Below are 17,389 nucleotides of genomic sequence, written 5' to 3' on the forward strand. Positions count from 1 at the left end.
GTGTATGTGTGTGTGTGTGTGTGTGTGTGTGTGTGTGTAAGGAAGTGTCTCAGTTGGCTGAAACAGAGCTCCAGACAGTGGAGCTGCTTGGCTGAGGAGAGCAGGGTCTATAATGAGCCGCATGGGCCAGATGATGCCCATCGCAGGTCACACAAGCCCCACACAATCCCCCCAATATCCAGTCCAGAAGCCTCTGTTTGCCTTCCCCAGGACGGGGCTCTGCTCCCCCCAGTCCTCCCTGGTCCCCCCTTAACGCCTGTCAGCCCCCCAGATCTGCCGTACGGCCTCCCTGGTGAGGTGTCGCTGGAAGCCCCAGGCACAGCACATTAATCTATATAATGCCCTCAAAGAGTGGGCTTTTTCACACCGCTAACTGCCAAGGCCTACGAGGGGCAGGGGGCTGCGCCATGGTTCAGCTGTTCGCCCAACTGGCGTCCGCACACACACACATACAAGAACACACATACAAGAACACACACACATACAAGAACACACACACATACAAGAACACACACACATACAAGAACACACACACATACAAGAACACACACACACATACTGACGCTTTACCTATAGGCTCCGATTGACTCAAAAAGAAGTGTACCTTCATCAAATGGCTAGCAGAAACCCCTGCAATCTTAGGAGGGCTGGACTTTTCAGGCAGACAGCAAATAGAAAAGAAGCTAAATCATCTTGACATTCACCAACGTGGAGCCCAAGAGAAAGCCACGGCTTCAGTTATTTCTCCCATCCACTCATTTGGTTCTCCTTAACCCCCCCCCCCACACCCCTGCTGCACATACACACATGCACACACACTGACACGTTTAATTTCAGGTTCTCAGCACATCTGAATTACAGAAAACTGACGAAGGATGGAGGCCAGGCCCCTCCGGACTGATTAGCATCATTTAAGAAAGCGTTCCATTTTGCTCGGCTCAGCGACCGCCCAGCCTACAAGATGGGTGGCCTTTCAGCATTAGAAGTCAATATGGAGTAAACTCATTTGAATTGAACATGGAGGAAAACCACTCCAGCGCCTGGGCCACTGCATTTTTTGAAGTCTTCATATATTCGTTCAACGACCTAACTGAGTTCTAAAGTAGCATATGCACATAAAATGAGAGGACAAAATAATGACAATTTGAAATGTATAAAGTAATAAGACAGAACACATTTTTTTTGCCTCTAAATTATATTAAGCCATGCAAATGGTTTCAAATTTTGTAAAGCTTTTCGGAAAATCCTACTTATGGTTGCCATTCTGTGCCAAAAAGTTCATCTGGCCTGTAAATTTAAGCATGGATTACAAATATTCAAATCATGAGCTTACTGTTCAAATAAACATTTCCAACAGGGGAAAAGTTGCAAGGCATACACTTTCAACATAATTCCTCCTCTGGTATCGCCCTCCCTTCGCTCCTAATAAAACAAAAAGAACATAAAAAAAGACAAAACAAAGAAAAGAGTTGAAAGTTCGTCTTTTCATTTATCGTCCGACTGAATAAACACCCCTGATGAAATCTAATTCATGTAATTGTAACCACCTATACAATCACAGTTTGACGGCCTTGGTTATGTCCTGATATCCTGGGCGGGACAATATTACAGTTTAAAGGAGGGAATGAAAAAATGAAAAAATAATAATGTTTTTTTTATTTTTTATTTTTTCAAGTCTTAAGCCGGTCAGCTGTTCGCCACATGGTAGAAACAATAGGGACTGAAGTCACAATGAGTTCAGCTTTGGTTTCCTAATCACCTCTTCTTTTATAAAGAACCCATCTCATTGGAGAGGGCTGTGTCACTGCAAGGGGACTGACCAGTTATTGGGGCAGACAGTGGGGCTTCACTAAAGGAAGGGCACACTAAACCTGACCCACGGAGATCTTGACCTTGACCCCTCCAATGTCTTGTTTTTCACCCAGCTTGGGTGAGATGGACCCGGGTCAGGGTAGGACCTAGGCAATTGTAATGACAGACTGTGTTACTCTGGGATTAAAATAGCCCCGGCTCTCATCGAGTGCTGCATTAAAGTCTTCCGCATTGCAAAATTGCAAACAGATGCAACTCAAGTACCTGCAAATAATCTGCCAAGACCAATTTCAAAAGGGAGATTTCAAAATATGTGGAAGTCATTAGGACGAGTATTGTCTTTGTGAGGAGCAGGCAACCAGGAGTGGCTCCACAAGCAGATGGATGCTGCTTTTATTTAAGAAGAAAGGCCCAATGTATTATTCCTCCATAAATGAAGATACATAACGTAGTATGACACAATTACAGGCAAAATATTGACGTTTCAAAGGCAACAAAATAATGTAAAATGTCCTTCTTTTTTTTTCGCAACACAATCTTTCATCTTCTTTGAAACTTCTTTGTGGCTTTTCAGAGAAGATATGAAATAAGACAGAGAGATCTAACAGTGTTGTGTATTAAAGGTAAAATTATGAAAAGCCTCTTTCTCCTAAAGGAGAAATATTTCTGAGGTCTAATTTGCAACTGCGGCTGTTGTTGTTTTTCAGTTGAAGAGAGGGTATCGGAAGTTCTAGGCTCCTCGGTTGTAAGCTTTAAAGCACTGCAACACAGCATTCTCCAATTAAAGATGATTTCGGCACCATGCACGGCAAAAAACTTCATTAGAATGTACATCAAACTGACAACAAATACTATTCTGTGTGCAAGAAATGAACAAGGCGTCATCAAAATGCACGCTCTCTCACATGTATTTCTTGTAGCAGATGACTCTTAATATCAAATGCAATTTGATTACAAAGCGGTAAGGTTAGTGCTCTTAAGTTGAATATAGTGACAGTTTGATTCCCCCCCCCCCAAAAAAGTTGTGAAATCGCTGTCCGTGAAACAATAAGCATTCAATCAAATCCTTCATGATTGTAACAGTAGGAAGCGTTTTAAGGCTTTCCACCCACAACAAACACGCTTTGTTCTCCTGTTATGAGAGAGAGGGACACAATCAAGTGCGTGAGAACGCCGGGAATGTGGAATTTTCGAGCGATTCCTCTCCCTCTCCTTTCCCTTTTAGGTCGCCCATATTATTTGCTTCCTGTCTCATTGTAGCTGGCAAAAGAAGATGGTGTAATTGAGCAGTGCAGAACATGTGCCCTCCCTGCTCGAAGATGACAGATGGATTATAAAAACTTCAAAGCCAAGCATTTGGAGCACCAGGGGAGAGATGGTAGGTGTTTGAACTATCATTCTTTACCCAGGAGACAATGGCTGCCTGACATTGTGTATACATCAAGAAATTGTGGAAACACACAGACATAATCTCCCCCCTTATCCCCCCCCCCTCTCTCTTACTGCTATATATTTGACATCCTGTTATGAGCAACTTTCAGCCAAGCACAAGAGCACACGTTACCGTAAGAGGGGGGGGTACACGTACAAGAGGTAGCAGAGAAAGAAATTGCTGTATGTTGTTCAATTTGACTGTATGTTGCCATCAGTGTCTTGTCTTAATAATAATGAACACACAGAGGGCAGGGACAGTTTTAACCCACGCAAGGACATCATGATAAACAGGCCTGTAAGAATGTAAGCTACTGTAGCCGAAGCGGGATAGTGGGTGGTGATTTCTAGAATCATCTTCAAAGCATGATTTAGGAAAACAGCCATCTGTCGGTCTTCCTTAAGCACGGCGGCGACCTTTAATAGTATAAGGACAAGATGTGAGTTGGCCATAGATGGAGGTGAACTGGAAATACTTTAAGAGACACACAATCATAAGAAAGAGCACCAGAGAATGGATGCTATCTGCAATTGTCCCCTTCGCTCACACACGCAAACCCCCTCCTGAAACTCTTCAACAGACACATACCCACACACCACCTCCACCCTTCTCTCTCTCTCTCTCTCTAACGCCCACGCGCGCACACAGCGGGTCATATGAGAAGCTAATTACTGTTGACCTCCACAGTCACACCGTTTAACCCCAGTCCCTGGCATAGTGACCCTGTCTAAATTAGCCAGGCCTAACCGGACCTTCCTCCATCCCTCAAGTTCTACGCTGGTACTGGTCGCACAAGGGTTCCACCACGACACACGGTTTAGAGTTTAGAGCATCAAAGTCCCTCAGGTGGTGAACTACTCCTTATGGAAATCCCATAGGTTCAGAGTAGTAACAGTCTCGAAAGACTGTCTTAGTCACATCCACACGAAGGTTAATTCACACAAACGTTAGTTTACCGCAAGCAGACATAGCTTTAGAGAACGTGCACTCAAGACACAGGGAGGCGTCCGCGGAAGTCTCGTCTCGTCAGTCAGGCAGGATTTTGTTGAGCGGTTAACATTGAGCTTCCAGTGCGCTGTGCTCTAACCGAGGCTGCAGTCCTCTGAACCTCCTGTGACCTGGATGTGACTCCCGACTGACCTTGGGGGCCGGCGAGGTTCTCCACTCTCTAGCATCTGCCAATGGGCTCATTATGCAGCCCTCCCTCCATGTGGTCACCTTTTCCGGATCCACCTGGGTTTCCAATCTAATCTCTCTGGATCATCCCATCAGTACTAAGGGTGTTTATGTGTAATGAATTCCATCTACCCCCCCCCCATCCTCCCACACCACCTCCTCCCTCTTGTCTTTTCAACTTAGCCCTTTATTCATGAAATCAGTCAGTCATTTCATTGCTTTTCCAACAACATGAATGGTGATGTTGCATGGTTGAAGTCATGTTTACCGTGTTCAGGTTCTGAAATATAATAATGGTAACGTTTTATTGACCGTTAGGGTCTTCTGACTCTTGGACTGGTCTCGAAATAGTTCCGTGTGCAAATTCTCTCGAGAATTAAACGAGACAATCCTTTGGGAAGGCCATCCGTCACAAATGTGTTGCATCGTTGATGTGTCCGAAGTAAATACAGCGTGAAGGTATAATAAATACAATGGGACGCTCCTCTCTTTGCGCTTCCTGTTCCTCTTTCCCGACACCCAGCAGCATGGGGAAGCAGATGCACCGTTCCTCCCTCATCCTCATTACTAACTAACTACGCTGTTTGATTAAAAGCGTGTGAGGAAAAAAAAGAAAAAAAAAGAAAAAAGAAACAGGCCGAACCTCCATAATTAAGATCCCTTCACAGATTACCTCTGACAACAAAAGTGTGGAGAGCGGCCGCCTGCAGCCGGGGAAATTGGATGAAAAAGAGGGTGAGGACGGGCCTGACCCCTCTCAGCTCCATGCTAGTACCGGCCTTGCCTAGATCAAATGTGCTCCCCAGCAGGAGAGGGACTCCCACCGGACACGATCCAGGGCCTGGGGCCTACAGTACGGACGCTACAGCTACATTACCCATATCAAAATTCCTCAGGCATTGTACTATAGCTACAAAGCACGCACCAGCTTCAGCGTAGCACACAAACATATACACACATTCATACAGTGTGTACAAACCTTTGGGTTCTGTCCTCATACCGTCTGCTAAAGATAAATACCATTGGAAACCACACAGACCAAATGAAATCCCACTGTGTCGCTATCATGAACGCAGAATGACGAACAACGATCCACATTACCTAAGCACCTTATAATCAGCCGGCTACGAAAACGATAGCCAACGTCTGCTATTACCTAGCTACTGTACAGTAATTGTACTGTTACGGTTCATTCCAGATTTCATACATGTGATTCCCCCATGTTGCCAAACTCCAGCTAGTCTGGGCATCCACTCACTAACACGTTCCCCGTTAAGCACCCCGCCCAAGAGGACCAAGAGCAGCTTCCCTCACCTGAGCCTTTCAACCTACGACCCGATGGTCAGAGATCCATCTCCCTACCCGCCGCTTCACGCTGACGCCCATTATCCTGTGGGTCCTTTGCCTCCGCCTCAGAGCGGGAGGCCATTAATATAATCACAGGGATCTAGTGTGTGCTGGAGAGCCCCGAGGCTACAGCAATCAGAGGGAAGTGAGAGAGAGAAAGAGAGAGAAATAACTCCACCCAAATCTCCGGAAAACGTTCCCAATCCGACGGCGCTGACACGGATGGGTCCAGAAAGTCATGATCGCCACTGGGGAGGGGGGGGGGGGGGGGTTGCTGAAGTTAGCATTTTAAGAGACCTCCCAAGACGGCGGGGTTAGGGGAATTACACATGAATCTTCTCTACAACCTAGGCTATGCCTGGTTGATCTAGCGATAACTGGTCACAGAACCATCATCATGCAAATTTAAACAGAGAAGATATTTCATTGCACTAATGATGATGCCCCCCCCCCCCACACACACACACATATAAAGCCTATAACTATCAACACCAGGCAAGTTCACCACTCTAACAAGGACATCATCTGTGTGGTCATCATTAGCTTAATGTCCCAGATGATGAGGTGGCTAGACGGGGAAGACAGCGTGAAGAACTGTAGAAACTTGTGATTGGTCCTCACGCCAGGCCATTGGAGGTCTGTGGGTACAACCCAATCATTAGAAAGACAGCACAAAGAATTGTCGGAAACCCACCTGACCACAGAGAGACTAATGCATGAAGGGACCGGTTGTGAGGCCCCTTGTGCAGAGAGCATGGCAGGGTGAGCTGAGCTTCAACTCAAAACCAAAGTTGCTCCGTTCAACTTTGGAACCGTGGTCGCTTGGCCACTCTTTTTAGAGGCACATAGTGAGTGGATGACTAACCTCATGTGTTGAACTCTTTCCCACTCACTCTCTAAGCCCGCCATTGTGTTCTGTAACCATGGACGTGGAGATTTCTTCCAAAACAACTTGGTTTCTCTTGCGGAGCATGTTTTCTTCAAAGTCCTTTGTTTATCACAAACTCTAGTGGAGGATGGGCCTGTGAGTGGAGCGAGGATAGTGTTGCCCACACGGCTCCTGCCTGAGCCACACTGACAGTCCTATTTACTAAAACAGGAGAGAGTCTACAAGACTCTGGCCCAGCACTTCCACTTAGCTTTCTCCCCATTACAACGATTGGTGTGAACGACATGACAAAGAGATGAAACGGAGAAGGGAGAGGAGAAAACAACGCCTCGTGATCAAAAAGAAAAAGAAGAAAAAAACAAAATACGGGAAGAGGGAAAAAAAGGCTGATTTAGGAAAATCATCAGAAATTGCGGGAGATCTGTTAAGGGTTTGCTGCAGCAGGGGCACGAGCACATCTTAACACTTAAAAGGGGTATAAAAGAAGCTACGTGCCAGGGGAATTCTCTCCAAAAGCCCTTTTAAATTCACCTCGGTAATAACGCAGATAAATAAAGACAAATTCCCCAAAGTAAATACTATTTAGCTCACACCTTGAGCTGCAGTTTTTAAAGTGGTTCACACAGGACTGACAGATCTCCTCACACAACGCCTGTTCTCCTTCTCTTAAAACACCAGGTGGGAACTACTGATTGTGTGTGTGTGTGTGTGTGTGTGTGTGTGTGTGTGTGTGTGTGTGTGTGTGTGTGTGTGTGTGTGTGTGTGTGTGTGTGTGTGTGTGTGTGTGTGTGTGTGTGTGTGTGTGTGTGTGTGTGTGTGTGTGTGTGTGTGCGTGCGTGCGTGCGTGCGTGCGTGCGTGCGTGCGTGCGTGCGGTTGGATGGGTGGGTGGGTGTGTGTGCGTGCATGTGTGCGGTTGGATGGGTGTGCGTGCGTGTGTGCGGTTGGATGGGTGGGTGTGTGTGCGTGCATGTGTAAATGTGTGCGGTTGGATGGGTGTGTGTGCGTGTGTGTGTGTGAGCAGTCAAAGGACCAAATACCTTGTCCCTTCTTTTTTTTTTTTTTTTTTTTTTTTTTTTTTTTTTTTTAAGGCCTCCTACGTGGAATGAGAGATGTTCCCAGAGCCTTCAAAAAGAGCCCTTCTTTGGTGACACTCGCAGCACACATTTTTTTTTTTTTTTTTGGGGGGGGGGGGGGGAGTACCTCCCAGCTTTTGGACAAGCAGAGCATCTCATAAATATACAAATAAATGTATATTTAATACTTGCGAGAAGAAGGGAAAAAAAGCCATCCTGCTCCCTCTTGTGGCACTGCTGACCAGAAGATGTGGCCAGCAAGCACCAACCTTCACAAAAGAGCATGTGTTCAAAGCTGGGAATGCTAATTTACCTTGAGGCCTACATATTTACTTTAGCATAAATAGAAAACCGTAATATGGTATTAGTGCATTTCAGGGGGAAACTGTGTTTTTAAAATGCAGACTAATGCCCTCTGTTTTAAGTGTTGTAAAAAAGGCAGACGGCATATACACGGCATCGAGTGATTCTGTGTTAATAAAGTGTAATACGCAAATAAAGAGCTACCTTGCAACCGTATTCCCTCACGCTCCTCAAATACGCATCCATAGAGTGCAACTGATGAATCAGCGGCTTATTCCAAGACAACGATTTGAAATGATAGACCAGAAATAGAGCAGGCCTTCACATTGAAGTTTGATTGGGAGTTACAGTATATTTTGTGTGAGCTGACATTGTACCTCTCTTGTTTGACTCCAACTGGCCATTATTACAAATGTCCCCTAGCCTAATAGAGGTGTAGCCTAACAGGCCGACATATTACTGACTTTTTATCAAGCCACATTTATCAACACTGCCATGGAGATCTCCAGGAAGCTTGTTCAAAAGCAGTCCAGAGACATGGCTAAGTACATCATCCCCTCCTCACTGTCTTGCTCTTTTTTCCCTCTCTCTCTCTCTCTCTCTCTCTCTCCCTCTCGCCTTCACTCTCTCAGTCCTTCTCTTCTCTCTCTCCTTTCAATCTCCCTCCTCTCTCTCTCTCTCCCTCTCCCTCTCGCCTTCACTCTCTCAGTCCTTCTCTTCTCTCTCTCCTTTCAATCTCCCTCCTCTCTCTCCTCTCTCTCCCTCTCCCTCTCGCCTTCACTCTCTCAGTACTTCTCTTCTCTCTCTCCTTTCAATCTCCCTCCTCTCTCTCTCTCTCTCTCTCCTCCCTCTCTGTATGCCCTCTCTCTCTCCTTTCACTCTCTCTCCTCTCTCTCTCTCTCTCTCTCTCTCTCTCTCTTCTCTCTCTCTCTCTCTCTCTCAGGTTTGGAGCCACTAATTTACAGGGCCTGATCCGTCTCCGAGTCTGGAGACGCCAATGCTATCATTATCAGCCAATTCAGCCAGCCGTTAAATGGTGGAATCAGGAGACATTTGCTCCCCTCCACCATCGCTGTGACATCATTACCGAGAGATTCAACAGCGGGAGCGCCCGGTCCACGGGGGGGCAGGGAGACAATACAGCAACTCAAGCCCAGGCATCTCCTCAAGGAATTACACGAGAGGGGGGTCTGGGGGTGGCAGAGGGTCTAATACAATACAGATCTACCTGGGAGAACAAACTGCACCAGCCTGAAACTCCCCCATGAACACACTGGCAGCAGAGGAAGAGAGAGAGGAAGAGAGAGTGATGGGGAGGGAAAGAGAGAAAGATGGTGGGGGGTCTTCTGCACACCGTGGGTAAATGGCAGCTCAATGCTAGCTGACGCACTTGAGCCTATTTTTTGTCCTCCACCTCTCTCTAGCTAGAATTTGTAGATATTCTCTCTCCCTTTTCTCCATGTGACAGTAAATAGCTAGATATATTCTCTCTCCCTCCCTCTCTCAGCTCTCTCTCTCTCTCTCTCTCATGACTCTGGAGGCAACCTGTGAACTGCTTTGACACACGATCCACTCTGGAGTAGAAGGAGCGTTTTGGCCCCCTCGCACTATGATACATCGTCACCATTTGGTTGTTATACGTTTTGAGCATTGGTGGCTGATGAACAACTCTTCCCCTCCGGGATACAAACCACTCGTGCTATAGTGCTGCTGAATAGCTCCTCTTCTGCTGTGCGTCCTTCAAACGCAGGACAAATAACATGTCATTATACATGACTCTCACGTTTATTTGAAAGTGGCACCAGTAGCTTTTTAACCTTCACCTTGTTGAAGTCCAGGAAAAATGACTCTGGAAGTTTAATGAACCAATTAAACATAATGCCCTCTTACCCACAAACAAGTTGGAGAACAGACAAGAACACACTGAATAGCGCACACACGCACACACACACACACACACACGCACATACACGCACGCACGCATGCACACGCACGCACGCACACACACACATGCAGACACACGAACACACACACACGCACGCACGCACGCATGCACACGCACACACACACACACACACACACACACGCAGACACACGAACACACACGCACGCGCACGCACACACACGCACACACACACAGAACATAAACATGTTGGAAACATTCTCACTATATGTCTCATATAGTGTATCACGCACATCAACAAACACACGAAAAAGAACACAGAAACAGTCAAACACAGTGATTCTCACGCATATGCAAGAGAGCAAGAAGGGGGAAAAAAGACCTGGCTTTGAAACTCTCACAGTCCCCAGAACGCAAAGACACTCAGCACTCCTAATATCTGACTGCTCCTGATTAGGAATTGTCAAAATATTTGCGACAGAGGAATTCCGACAGCCGTGCGGCGCAGCTCCTCTACAAAAGACCCATCTTCCCCGTGTAACAAGTACACGAAATGAGTGCAGACATAGAACCTAAAATCCCCCAGGCTAAAGAAATCCAGCTATTGTAGTAACAACCCGCGAGACCTGGCTGGGAATGTACAGCTTTCAGGGGCACTTCTCATCCTATTTGTAGCACAGTGCGGTGCGCAGGTCAGTCTCTTTCCAAAGCCCCCCTTCTTCTAAAAAAACAAGTAGAACTTCTCCCAACAAATATTCACAGGGGTTTGACTATAGTGGGGGGGGGGGGGGTTCTCCTCATTTTTTGTTCCACAAGGCAAGTTTCATTAAAGATCCAATTATGCAAATCAGGTCCTGAAGAGGCAGCTGAATATGCAGTATAATAGTGTACAGTAATAGTTCAACACAATATACGGCATCGGGGGCAGATTTACGAGGCAACATAACTGCTACGCCTCTGTCCTTTGGAGGAAAACCTCTTGATCATAATTAAAGGTGCAGGGTCCTCTTACTTCTCTGCAACAAGCCGTCTTGACCAGGGTCCCTTCTGCATAGACCCAAAACACACTAACTCGCGACCAGCAGGCCACAACCTATACCGAATCAGAGTACAAACATCACTGTGACCCGCATAGAGCTGGAGAGATCTCCTACGACAGATTTCCTTCAGTAACTAACCCACCCACCCCACCCCACCCCACCCCCACCCAAACCCCCCCCCCCCCCCCCCAGTTTTGGATTCAACCCCGGCAGCACTGCAGATATTCACCACTCTTTTAGGCATGCCAGTGAGAATGCTAAATACCACAATGCCATGCTTCAGAACCCGTGATTGATGGGTGGTTGCCTGTTTGTGTTAAGCTGTTGTCGGCAAAAATGACATGGCTGTAACGTTGTGCTCCTTTGCAGATCAAAAGGAAACAAGTCTTGACACAATGTGCAGCACATTTATAAATCCAAAATGCTAATAAACTTCAGAAAATAGGCGTTAATGTTGCAAAACCGGCTGTCGACTGAGGTACTGTGTACATCGGGGGCATTTCAGGACGTGTTCTAATAAAGTATGTTTTATTTTGGAGAGAAAAAAAATCACAGTTGAAAGGATACTGTGGACGTGTGTGATTAGATAGATCATTTAGACAAAGGCCAAGACCGAAGGACAAGCTGCTCATCTTTCCCAAGGCTGGGTAAACTAGTCCAACTTAACACATTCTATTATTGAGTGTAAACATCAATCTAGATCCCCAGGTCCACGATCTATATAGATCTATTCCAAAACCTCTGGGAAGAGAAAGAGAGAAAGAGAGAGAGAGAGAGAGAGAGAGAGAGAGAGAGAGAGAGAGGGGGAGAGAGAGAGAGAGAGACAGAGAAAGACAAAGACAAAGAAAGAGAAAGTGTCTGTGAATATATCTACAAATTCTAGCTATTTACTGTCACACATATACTTCCAAGTTGATGTTCCTCCTTTTACCAGCCTAACTGTCTTTTTAGTCAGAGGCCTACCTCTTCGTTTGAGCTCTAGCACAGCAAACCTCTCGCTCCCTGTGCTCTCGCTCTCCCTCTCCCTCATTCCCTTTTTCCAGACAGACAGACGCTCCTTCTGGTGGCACCCTGGCATGAGGCAATTGAGTCGAGCTCATCCGTCATCACCTCATCTGTCGGCCCAGTCCTTATTCTTACATCACACTGACGTCTATGATTACTATCCGCAACAACAACAAAAACGTTGGACATTCACATCCTTGTCGCTCTCATATACATATACACACACACACACACACACCTGTAAAACCAATATATGCTGTATGACAGACGTGACAAGAGAAGTGTGGAGCGCCACAGCCTTACAGACGAAAACAGGACCTAACTTCACAAGCGTGAGACGTGAACATCTCGTCTCTGTAGCGCTCGTGTGTTCGAACACAGGGCTTCATGACATGTGTCAGAAGACATAGGGTCTATTAACCATCATCTCTCCAAAGTGAACCTTCTAAATCAAGGTCACCATACTACAAGGCTCACCACAGCCGAGCCTATTTGTTATGTGTTATGCCCCCAGCTTGCCTTCCAGCCCGCTCCTGAAACAGCCCCTCCTGCCTGCCAAACTATACTGAGGGGGGGGGGTAAAGCCACAGGGGTAAAGGCCTTAGCCTTTGGAGCCAAAGGGGATGGGGGCTCCACTGCACATATCAATTAATACATAATCGCCAGGCCTCGCCTGCCATACCGTCCCACAAGAGACCCTGGCTACTGCCGTACATCTGGAAGACAATTTCGACCAATTAAAGGAGCCGAGAATCATTTAAGAGTGGGATGGCTGTTTGATCACGTCTCTGACTGCTCTCCTGCTCCGGCTACAGTTGACTGGCTGCAAATTGACAGGTCCGGAGAGGAGCACTGATGCCATGCCCATGCCATGTTCTCTCTCATCTTCTCATCCTCCTCTCTCTCTCTCTCCCTAAAGATGTGCATCACCGTAGCTTGTCATGGCCCCCAGAGCAACAGACACAGGTAAAATAGGATACATTGCAATACTGACCACTAAACAGGTTGACGAACTAGTTGAAACACGGCACCTGTGATGCTTAGGAACGTGATTTAATTAAATAAGAACAAAACATGAGATTTAAAGATGGGATTAGGAATATAACACCAAATTCACAATAGAGCATACACATGACCAAAATGTTGAATCTGTCAAATCAATTGTTTGAACTATGTGAAATGTGATAGCCTGTCAAAACATTCATGGCATTCTTGCACAATTCATGATGATGATAATAGTAATCATGGTAATAATAATGTAATAATAAAATACATTTCCCCCACATTTTGTAGCAAACCAGTCAAGTATCTCCAGAACAACACACACAGGAGCTGCAACTACATAGCAGTTAGTAAAGTAACACTTTCTTCTTCTCTCAATAACACCTCTCACAATTCATTGTCATTCTCCTAACTATCGGTAATTGCATGGAGGCTACTGTAGGGCCCCGATCTGTAATTCAGTGCACTACAGTGGGACTGTTGTCCATCGCTATTTCATCTCAATAAGAAAATAAAAAGAACTGACACACAAAAAAAGGTTCACGCCCAGACACTATTACAGACATAATATCCGCCTGGCAAATACCATTAAACAATGACAGTGGTTTACTCGGACTGTGCATCAGGGCACCCTATTTGTTCATTTCCTTTGACAATGAATCTAAGGAATAAACATTTATCGCAAACTCAACTTTGCGGAAGATACAAAAAAAAGTGAAACAATGTGATGGACGTTGTGTAACGCTTGAGGGGGTCGTGTGTCTTCTCGGCCATTGTAGCCTAGGCTACTGTTTTAATTTGCTGCCTTCCAGTGGGGTTCATCTCATACCTGGTTCATCTGTGTTTAGATGGGAGGATCGCTCCCTTCTATTCAAGGTGAAAGGCTGCTCGGTTGGATGAGGGACACCTGCAGACAAGTCCTGCCGGGGAGAGTTTGAAGCACTGGCAGTGCAACGGGTAGCCTGTGTTTTATTCCACGAAATGATACATAATAGACTCGTACAAAGGCAATTTGAACATTTTGGTTTTATCAGAATGTCTGGGAATATATTTACCCTGACATATTTCAGATTCACAGCGCAAGAAACGAAACATCTAAACCCACACCGACAAAATCTATATGCACTTTAAAGATATAATTTATATTTTGGAACATTTAAATTAGGCAACGTGCATTTCTCTATAGCTTATGAAGGTTGTGGTATACGCTACTCGCTAGACTCGACCTCGTTCCCGATTAAGTTATAGGCTATGCTACGTCCTTTTCATACAATAATTTGTCATGAGTACCTTTTTTTATTCGTTTCCGAATCGCTATAACTTTTGCAAATGTGGATACATTTCCCCCAAGCAGCTGCGTTTTGAATCAGTCGTTCAAATCTGAATTTCTCCAGTGATATGTGTGTTGTCTACATAAAATGTTTTTAAAGCGTGATATGACATTTAGCCCTCAGTTGTTGAATGCCATCATAACGTTCCTCAAAGCATAATGCATGGCTGCTATTCATAAGAGGTCGATCACAACACAAAATGGCAGGTCTCACCGGCTCTTCCATCTCACAAGTTTTGACACATGGCATGCAGCGGATAACTTTGATCCTATTTCTCCAACAATATGCACTCAGGTTAGCTGAAATTCTAAGCAAAACCCCTAGGGATGTGATGAGAAAGTTTCCGAAGCAGATTGTATGAGGAACAGTTTATACTTCATTAAAAGTAGTCGTAAATATCCGCCTGTGCTATGCATGTCATGTGTCCAATACGTTTATGCACACTCCGTTGTCTATTTTAAACGTCTGGAATATACAACTTTTACATATGGCTATTATGAAATCATTGAAATAAAAAAAAAGAGAATAGTTGGTTCTGAGTCGCTGTTCATCGTTTTTCCATGCTTTCATTATGTAGACGAAATGTTTTACTCCCTGACAACCCCGCATGCTAACGCCACCGCTATGGATATTTAATTATACTGTATTTTTTGATCACGTCGAGAAACAGGCCCCATTGAGATGATACAATAAAAATAACATTTATTCAAACTGACTTTCAAAAGCGAAATGCCTTCGAGTTACCATTCCGAACCCCATTAAACCCATGCGTAAGCTTCGCACTTCTTACCTTTACATTTGAAGTAGCGCGAAGAAACTCCTGTCTGTAAACGATGCCTTGGTGAGAGATTGTGTTCATTGAATAATGAGGCATGTCCATATGATTGACCAGATCATTTTCTTTCGCTGAAGGGGGAAAAGTGCGCTTCGGACCTGATCCGCTGTTCCAATGCAGAATTATCTATCTTACTGTTCCGCACATATCCTGAGTAAACAATTGCGTTTTATTTCATTCGGTCTGTTTTTTTCCCCAGGCCAAACGTGTTCATTGATACTAATCACTCAGCATCACAACATATTTCCATCTTTGAGCTTGGACTCTCCCTATCTGGTAGGTGAAATGCATTGTACCGTCAAAAAAAGCAGTCCATTGTAGTCCGCCGCGTTATTCACAGCAACTAGATATAGGTCTTGCGGCATTCGGCATTGCTGGAGCTAAGAGCGTAACCCAAGATAAAACAACACGGTAAATAATAATAATCTATAATCGAAGGCTACATTTCCCCCGTGTTGCGGTAAAAAAAAAAAAAATACATTCCCAACCTCGCAGCTTGTTTCTGACCTTGAGCTCCGGTAAACACTCTTATTAAAATCTGTCTATTCTCATCAGAAGCCATTCACTTTGTCATTCTTGTTACGTTGACACCGTGTATAATTTGGCTTTGATACATGTAGTCCGCGACCATGCAGTGAACACATAACAACTGAACACATATAATGTTGTAAAAGTACATGTCCTTACCTTTTCAGTTAACTATTTAAAGTATTTGTCTTCCCAAAAAAAACTCCAGGGTAAATCGGTGTCGTCTGCGCGTCCTGAGCATCAGTCACAGCTCTAGTGCTTAAGAGAAGTAATCAGTGATAAAATGACGTTCATCTCACTGTAACCTTGTGTCGTATTTAATGTAAATAAGCCAGTTATGTTGCCAATCGCATGCATACAAACGCAAACTGGTCCTGAGGGAGGCTTTTTTTGTTCAGGTGCCCTGACGAACCAGGTTTATTCTAACAACATGCATGGGAGCGCTTTTTGAAGCCATGGGCTAGGAATTAAGCACATTTATTAGTAAATATGATATTTAAAAACAACCAAGCTGTTCAACAAGGCCACTTCGTACCTTATTAAAACAGAAAGAGAAAAGTCCAATATTTAACGCGCTCACCCAACGGTTCCAAGTAACCTGGGGAATTTATTTAAAGAGCTGAATACTTCGTCGAGGACTCTACCTAAACTTTTTTGGGCATAACTTTTGCGGTAGGACAGAGATGCACAGGCCGACCTTTCATTCTCCTAAATGTTCGCACAAAGATGGTTTGATATATTATGTTTCTCTGGGTGGTGGAAGGAGCGGTATATAATGCAATTATAGTTTCAGTGTTCCGGCGTTGACGAAGCAATTGCTAAAATAGACTCTTTCTTATGGGATTATATAATGATTATGGTGTAATTATCGGAACGGTTTGGTAATAATAAAAAGTATCACATACTACTATGGACGGTTGGTTTTCTAGAATGTAAGGGCATGTGACTCTGGGACGATGATAAGAGCGAGCAAACGTGGAGAGGTCGACAAAGAGGAGGACGGTGATGGTTCGGCCAAACGCAGACGGATTGATTATTCAAAATGTCCTCGAACCATGGGACACATCATCGCATTGATCGAGATGATATCAAATCCTGTATATAACCAGACAGAAGTCCCACACCGGACTCCCTGGTCGTATTTATACGGGGACATAGAACAGCTGTGAGCGTATGGTCTCCCCTTTCCACTTGTGCCAAGGCGGTGTGTGACTCAAGGATACTCACACGCAACTGCTCAGTGTGGTAGTATGACAGTGAACTAATGTGCTATGAGCACATGCCATTCCATCTGTGTATGACACTGATATGTACGTTGGTGTGTTACAGCTTGATTCAAGTGTGAGTGTAGGGCCTACAATGAGCCTAATTGGAGTGGATTATAACGTTATTGGATCTTGGACATCTTGTGATTTAAAATGTAACTTTAAATCAGAGTAAAAAGGGATAGCTAGTAGCTATTGGTTTTATGGCTATACTGCTGTGTGTTTATTTTTTAACTACAATGTTTGATTGTGTTAGCCTACGTTGTTATGACTTTTTCTTGTCTTTTTTTTTCTTCATTTATAGTGTTATCTTTTTTTCAGTGGAACATTAATAGATAATCCAGAAGGAAAGATCCCGGCTGCGCTTTCTTTTCCTTCCAGACAAAACATATTTTTTTAAAGATAGTCCACATACATTATTCACTATGAAAATCAGATTCTCATGCT

The 17,389-nt window shown here is 44.7% G+C and overlaps 1 protein-coding gene across 4 annotated transcripts in view; it reads right to left on the reverse strand.

Annotated features, from left to right (window-relative positions):
- The window catches only part of LOC135547374 (zinc finger protein 536-like), a 185,919-nt gene extending 169,994 nt beyond the window's left edge, over nt 1-15,925 (reverse strand). For 3 of the 4 annotated variants that reach the window (XM_064976355.1, XM_064976373.1, XM_064976392.1), the window contains exon 1: nt 15,105-15,559. The gene's annotated coding sequence lies outside the window, so the exon portion shown is untranslated. Of the gene's footprint in view, nt 1-15,104; nt 15,560-15,836 lie in introns of those variants that run through there. The other variant, XM_064976364.1, reaches the window with a different exon arrangement.
- Between the last annotated feature and the right edge of the window lie 1,464 nt (nt 15,926-17,389).

This window comes from Oncorhynchus masou, chromosome 1, assembly GCF_036934945.1.
Source record: "Oncorhynchus masou masou isolate Uvic2021 chromosome 1, UVic_Omas_1.1, whole genome shotgun sequence".
Classification (NCBI taxonomy): Eukaryota; Metazoa; Chordata; class Actinopteri; order Salmoniformes; family Salmonidae; genus Oncorhynchus; species Oncorhynchus masou.